The sequence below is a fragment of the Nematolebias whitei genome, chromosome 15 (genome assembly GCF_014905685.2).
Source record: "Nematolebias whitei isolate Nwh7 chromosome 15, NemWhi1, whole genome shotgun sequence".
In the NCBI taxonomy this organism is placed as follows: domain Eukaryota; kingdom Metazoa; phylum Chordata; class Actinopteri; order Cyprinodontiformes; family Rivulidae; genus Nematolebias; species Nematolebias whitei.
In genome coordinates, this window is record NC_056512.1 from 14,047,130 (window position 1) to 14,053,800 (window position 6,671).

Consider the following 6,671-nt stretch of genomic DNA (forward strand, 5'->3'; position numbering starts at 1 on the left):
TCACTGGTACATCTTCATTTATAAATCCCTCCTTATTGGTCTGCTGCCTTCTTATATCTCCTCCCACATCAGTGCAGCTCAGTGTTGCCAGGTGTACGATAATTATCGTATTTGTACAACAATTTTGCCCTCTGTACGATGTACGATCAGTAATCCCAAAAAAGGCCAAATATACAATAATTTGACCATTCCGTGAATGTGTGGTTGTAATCAGTTGTCATGAGCCTGTCGCAACTGTCTGTCGGAGTTTTTTTGTGAACCCTGAAGGCATCTGTGTCTGCAAACAGATGCAGATGTACGATTCCAGCCAATCGTGCTTTTCTAAATGTTACCTACGAGTTACGTATTTGCGTTTGCCTCAGAACAACGGCCATGATTGGATGAATAGTCCGCTGCGCCCACCCCATGAGTGAGGAAAAGAAAAAAAGAAAAGAAGAAGCAGAGCTGGTCTGGAAGCGGACTCATCACTACTATAGTGCATTAATAGATTTGTTATTTTGGTTATGACGGGTGTACGATAATTTCCCTCAAAATACAATAATTTTATGTCTCTAGTACGATAATCCTACATTTCTCACCTGGCAATACTGGTGCAGCTACAGTGTGCACTCTCGACCATCATTACCTGCAGTGTCCCCTCAGTGTGGATTGAACTTGGAAAAAAAAAGGCCTAGTCTGCTCCTGCAACCTGGAACACCTCAAGATCTGAAGCTGTCAACTTGAGGGATTTTAAACATTTGATAAGGTCATTAGAAAAACATGTTCTTGTTTTTAGTATTTTGCCTTGTTTTGTATGGCACCTTGATTTGATTGTTTTTATAGCAACTTTTAATTTTAATTGCTTATTATTGTTGTCAATCTAAAACAGGTATCTTTTGAAAATGAGTCCTCGTGACCTAATGAGACTACCTGTATAAATAAAGTTTAAATGAAAAATAAATGAAAAAATGTAATCGCGCCAAAAAAAAAAAAAAAAAAAAGAAGAAGCTTTTATTGTGAAATCTTACCGGAAAAGGTTTTTTTTTTTCTCGCCGTTGTTTACATCTACTACGAAGTGAGACGAACAGACGCGCAGGGAAGCGGACAGACAGCGAGAACATTGTCTCATCGTTTTCAAAGGTAGGTTACTGAGTTTTTACACACCTGCTCGTATTTTTTTATCTTTAGCTTGTTGTTTGTTTGTAGCTTCGGAGCTTGGTGGACAGCAGGTGCGCGCGCTGATACATGTTAGCTAACGGGTGATGCTTTGTTGTGGCTGTCGGAGGCTTTTGATGCCGCCGTTAGTCTGTAGATGAAGATGGACATGGAGCTTTGGGATGTTTTCCTCCTGTTGGTCCCACCTGTGTCAGCGGGCGGTCACACTCACGGTGAGGGGGCGTGAGAGGAGGAAAAAAAAAAACACCTTTGTGATGGTGCAGCGCAGACAGGAGGAGACGACACGATCAGCGCGTGCGCCATGTTGTGAGGCAAGATCACCATGGAAACCAGGAGGATGCTGGGTCTAAATGAACAAATAAATAAAAAGAAGTTTATGTTCAATCAGTTCTCTGGAATAATTTTTATGTCCACTAATATGTCCTGATTTTAATAGTCGTAATGGTCTTTGAGATCAAATTAACAATGTATGCAAACCTAAATAAATAAATAAATAAAATAAAAGCACCTAAACCAGACAAGTTTACCCCTGAAAAAGAAACTTAGCTTGGATTAAATTAAATTAAATTAAATGTTCTTATGCACTCTTCATTTTTTCCCCCTTAATTATTTAGAGGGTTCATATCAAATCTTTTAATATTGTTGGAAAAGAGTTTCCTTGATTTGTTGTGCTTAAAGAGGTAATTGAAAGTATTTTAAATATTGCGTAATTCAAAATGGAAGATGCTTTTTAAGGAGCTTAGGAATATGGGCTGATAAACATGTACAATATTAATTATTCATTAAAGGCCTTTTTTGTAGTTGTTTGCTTTTGTAATGTTTTGTTTTACATTCAACATCCTAAACTAATTGTTCATCCGTACCTGTAAGGATCTGGATTGAAACATAGTGACTTGTACACTCCCAAGCAGCTCAGAATGGGATTTTTTCCCCAGAACTTTCAATAAATAAAAGTTTTCCATCTTTCTGCAACACCATTCACAATATAGTGCTGACGTACAATCACAAGGCCCAAAGGGCATCTGCTCCTCTGTCTATGATGGAACACACGATCCACTGACAGACATTTGGCTCGTGGGTGAATCATACAGTAACAATCAAATAAAAGTAGAATATTTTTCTATTTTGTCAGTTTTAACCTCAAGTCTATAGATAAAAATTATAGTAAATGACCTTCAGTCCATCGTTTCACATAAACACAATATTCTCTAAAACATCACAAATAAAAGAGTCTGGAGCTAAACTGTCAACCGAACAGACCTTCAGCATCTAAGAATAAAGCTCCACGCTGTTTCAAACTGTCCTGTTCATGCTGAAAGGACAAAGACCTTATTACTAAACTACATTTGTAGCGATCCTAAGAAAGGTTAAAAAATAAAAACAACAGGATTTCTGTTCTGAAACTGAAGACGCTTTGCTTCCCGTGTGGGAGGTGTTATCAACTCTTAAATGTCAGGAGTGTGTGGCGTTTCCAAGCTTTATAGAACTGAGAGGCCTCGTATGGACCTAGATTCACATGCAGATTAGACTGGATCGGCTCGCCCCGCACAATGGAGGAGGCTCTTTGTCTGCCTGGTTCATGAGAGACATATTGGTCCACATGCATGAAGGTGTGAACTGGAGTGGAGCTGACTGGGAGTCAGGTCTGATGCTGCACTGGTTTTTGAAAGTTGAAATCTCAAATTCAAGTTTCTTTATTGTCATTCGCATCACACGTGGTACATGAGGTGGAATGAAATTGTGTACTCAAGATCCCAGTTACTCCCAAAATTAGCAAAATATAAAGTATAAAAATAAACAGTATACAAGGATCTAAGATATCCACTAAGATATATGCTAAACACTAATAATGTAAAATCATTAAAACAGCACCTCAGACACCTCTTACAATGCTGTGATTGCTAGTATCACTCAGCCCTCTGTGAACAGTAAACAGCCATCAGTGTGTTAATGATCCATTGTTAGGCTGATGGTCCTTCTTGAGCATGTGATCAGCTGGTTTTGGTTGTCAGCAGCAAACTGGTTGATCCACTCTGAGAAGGTGCTATTTAAGAGACTGAGCTGAAAACAGCACCTCAGACTGAGGAAGTCTCTCGGATGAGAGACGAAACGTTTCTACATTTTTTTTTTTTTTTGCTTTGTTTTGCTTTTGTTTTTTTGAATGTCCAGAGGACCAGATTGAACTTTTTTGGATTTTTCTACCTGGATTATTGAGCATGCATCAGGATATAATAAAAGCCTGTAAACACTCGTCGTGAACGGATTGTGTCCATGTAAACGATACATCTGAATAATTTAATCTGAAAACATTTCAATCGGGTCAAAAAGTTTTGCGCATGTAAACACAGCTAGTGACTTCCTGGTAGACTAACTGTATTTTTTTTAACCAGCCGTGTTACCGACACTGTTAAGAAAAAAACGTTTACTGTAGATATTTGTGTTTGTTACCTGTACGTATTGTAGCATTCTGCTGTGGTTGACTGCTGGTCACATGGCCTCAGGGAGGGATTATGGGTAAAATTTATGTTAATTGTTAATCATTTCAGTTAGCTGTTTAGCATAGTTCTTTTAGTGATTAGTCTGTTCTTATTAGCCAATTTTATGTTCAATATGTGTTAGTTTGTGTTACAGTTGTCATGGAGACCTGTGGGGTTCCCTGTGTCTGTGTTGAAAAGAAAAATAAAGTCTATAAAACGCCATCTGGTGGTTGATTGTTGATCTACAACAAGACCTGCACATCTCTCTCAGAAGCTGCGCTGCCTCTCATGTTACAACATCAACACCTCCGACTTATACACAAGTGTGGCTTATATATGTACGAAACTGTTGTGTTTTTATTTAGTGTGCACAGCTTATATTCAGGTGCGCTCTATAGTCTGGAAATTACAGTAATATCAAATATAAACTTCAGTATGGGAAGTATGGAAAACAGTGTTTAAATCAGATATTAAAATTTGTATAATATGAAGTTCTAGATATATTTGTACAGTGTATATAAGTTCTAGATTTGCGCCACTCGGTGTGGCTGCATGTTGGAGCAGCTTTGTTACTTTCATTCTGAGTTTTTGCTTTTGAAAACTTTTATTCCTTTTTTTCTGGATGTAAATCGCCTTTGTTTGGATGATTACTTCCTCTGGTACCAGATGCTGAGCAGCTGGAAGGTTTTTTACTGAAACTTTTTTACTTTTGGGCATTTGTTATGATGCGTAACCATAGCAACAAGGTGTTTTTTTTTTTTTTAACAACCAGGAGCAGCTGATTAACATCTCAAAAGCTCAAATACCTCAACTACAGCCCCAAATCCCAAATGGGTTGAAAAGGAGGTGCTGTGAATGAATTCCCGTCAACCTGGCAGCGTTACTTGAATATCTGACCATCGAGATCCTGGAGCTGGTGGGAAACTCGGCTCGTGACAACAAGAGGACCGGGATCATCCACCGGCACCTTCAGCTGTCTGTCTGTGGCGATGAGGAGCTCGTCACATTGCTGGGAGGAGTGACCATCGCTCAGAGAGGAATTCTGCCCGGCATTCGGGCAGTCCTGCTGCCCAGGAGGACCGAGAGGTCCGCTGGATCTGACAGCAAGCTGGATCCATGTGGACGGATCGGTATCTGTGGCCAGATTCTTCGACTTCACTGCAGGAGATCCTTCCTGCCCACAGCTATCAGCATCTATATCAACTCTTGAATGAAACCAGGATGACGAGCTACGACAACACTTCATTTCCCTTTGGGATTAATAAAGTATTATTGAATTGAATTGAATTGAAGTACAGTATATAAATTCAATTTCCCAACCAGTTTTTACCTCTTTTACGAGGGTCCAAGTCTTAATTAAATAGGATCAACACCCCTTCTCTTAATTTGAACCATGTTTATTGTAATAGAACCGTGACTCACTTCATATGCAGACACTCCCTGCATCACGTTCAACTAGCCTGCTACAATATTTTATGGTGTAGGAGAAGAGTATTTACTTATAGTGTGTACATTAATAAAAATTCAGTGGGGGAATATGGACTGCACTGATTCTGCCATTTAAGTTTTTACTTATTGGAACTAAACCAATGGAAACAAAAACATTTAGAAGCAAGTGTAAGCTTTGTGTCAGCATGACTGGAACAATGAAGGTGACATCTGCTTCATTTGTTGGAACAGCTCAGCAGATGGATGATGGTGGAAGATGAAGGGAGGCGGGGCAGAACGAATTGGGCTGGAGGCGTGCATTCAAAAATAATGAAGTAATGTGAGGGGGTTTGGTCAGGCCGAGAAGAAGTAGAAAGGGAACCATGGGTGGTGTTGGCCAGAGTGTGAACTGAGAGGCAAAATGGATGGAGTGTCAGGAAAAATCATGTAGTGGTGAGAAAAAAAATGAAGGCAAAACGTGGTAAACTTTAACTGAGAAAAATAGGTGAGCAAATCATTTCACTTTATGTAAGTGTGTGTGCATGTTGAAGTGTACAATTAATTAATTAAATACCTATTAGGCAACCATGAGACTGGGTTTTGTGCTGCCATTAAAAAAAAGTCACTGCGTATTTTGTTTGCACCACTTGCAAACCTTACCACTAAGTTCCTTTGAAACTTCCTTTTTTCCTAAAAAGCAAGTACTTTCCATTTACCTTTGTATTCTTCCTAATGGGTAGATCATAGTATGTTAGAAACACATGATGGTGAAGCGCTTACCATTTTCAGACCAGAGGTGATGGTGGGGGTTGTGTGTGGGTGTGTATGCGTCAGTTCTTGTGAGGCAGGGGCTGAAAACTATTTGCTCGTTCTAATTGTAGATGAACTTCCACACGTGCTGCAGATGGAGGTCTTCTTTTTAGCTGATGCACAACACACACTGTCTCCTGTTGGGTGGTGTGTGGACCAGCTCTTGGTATGATCTAAACAGTGCCAGCCTGTTTCCCAGTATAAACACACATCCTCCATGTCCAAAAGGTGTCCACTTCACAGGTCACTACACCGCTCTGTCCAAAGCTTCATGCGCTTTTAGTATAAAGGCTGTTCATCCATCCATTATCTTTACCCGCTTCTACCTTTTCAGATTGCGGGGGTCACTGGTTCTCATGTCCGGCAGCAGTCACTGTGTGAGAGGCAGGGGACACCCTGGACAGGTCTCCAGTCTATCACAGGGACACATAGAGACAAACAACCAATCACTCTCTCACTCACACCTACGGACATTTTAGAGTTACCAATCAGCCTAACATGCATGTTTTTGGTCTGTGGGAGGAAACTGGAGTACCCGGAGAAAACCCATGCATGCACCGAGAGAACATGTAAACTCCGCCCAGAAAGGTCCCCGGCTGGGATTTGAACCAATGACCTTCTTGCTGAGAGGCAATAGCTCTACCAACTGCACCACCTTCCCACCCATAAAGACTATTGTATTTTATTGTATGGTATTTAGAGAGAGAGCGAGACAGACAGAAAGAGAGGAAGAGAGATAGAGAGAGGACATCATTGGTTGAGGAGGACATCACTGGTTGAGGAGAACATCACTGGTTGAGG

General features: G+C 40.3%; 1 protein-coding gene across 1 annotated transcript in view; it reads left to right on the forward strand.

Annotated features, from left to right (window-relative positions):
• The first annotated feature begins 1,036 nt into the window (after positions 1 to 1,036).
• Positions 1,037 to 6,671, forward strand: part of LOC119421966 (MAGUK p55 subfamily member 2) — a 44,897-nt gene continuing 39,262 nt past the window's right edge. Inside the window, exon 1 of the mRNA XM_037689323.1 lies at positions 1,037 to 1,119. The gene's annotated coding sequence lies outside the window, so the exon portion shown is untranslated. The remainder of the gene's footprint in view (positions 1,120 to 6,671) is intronic.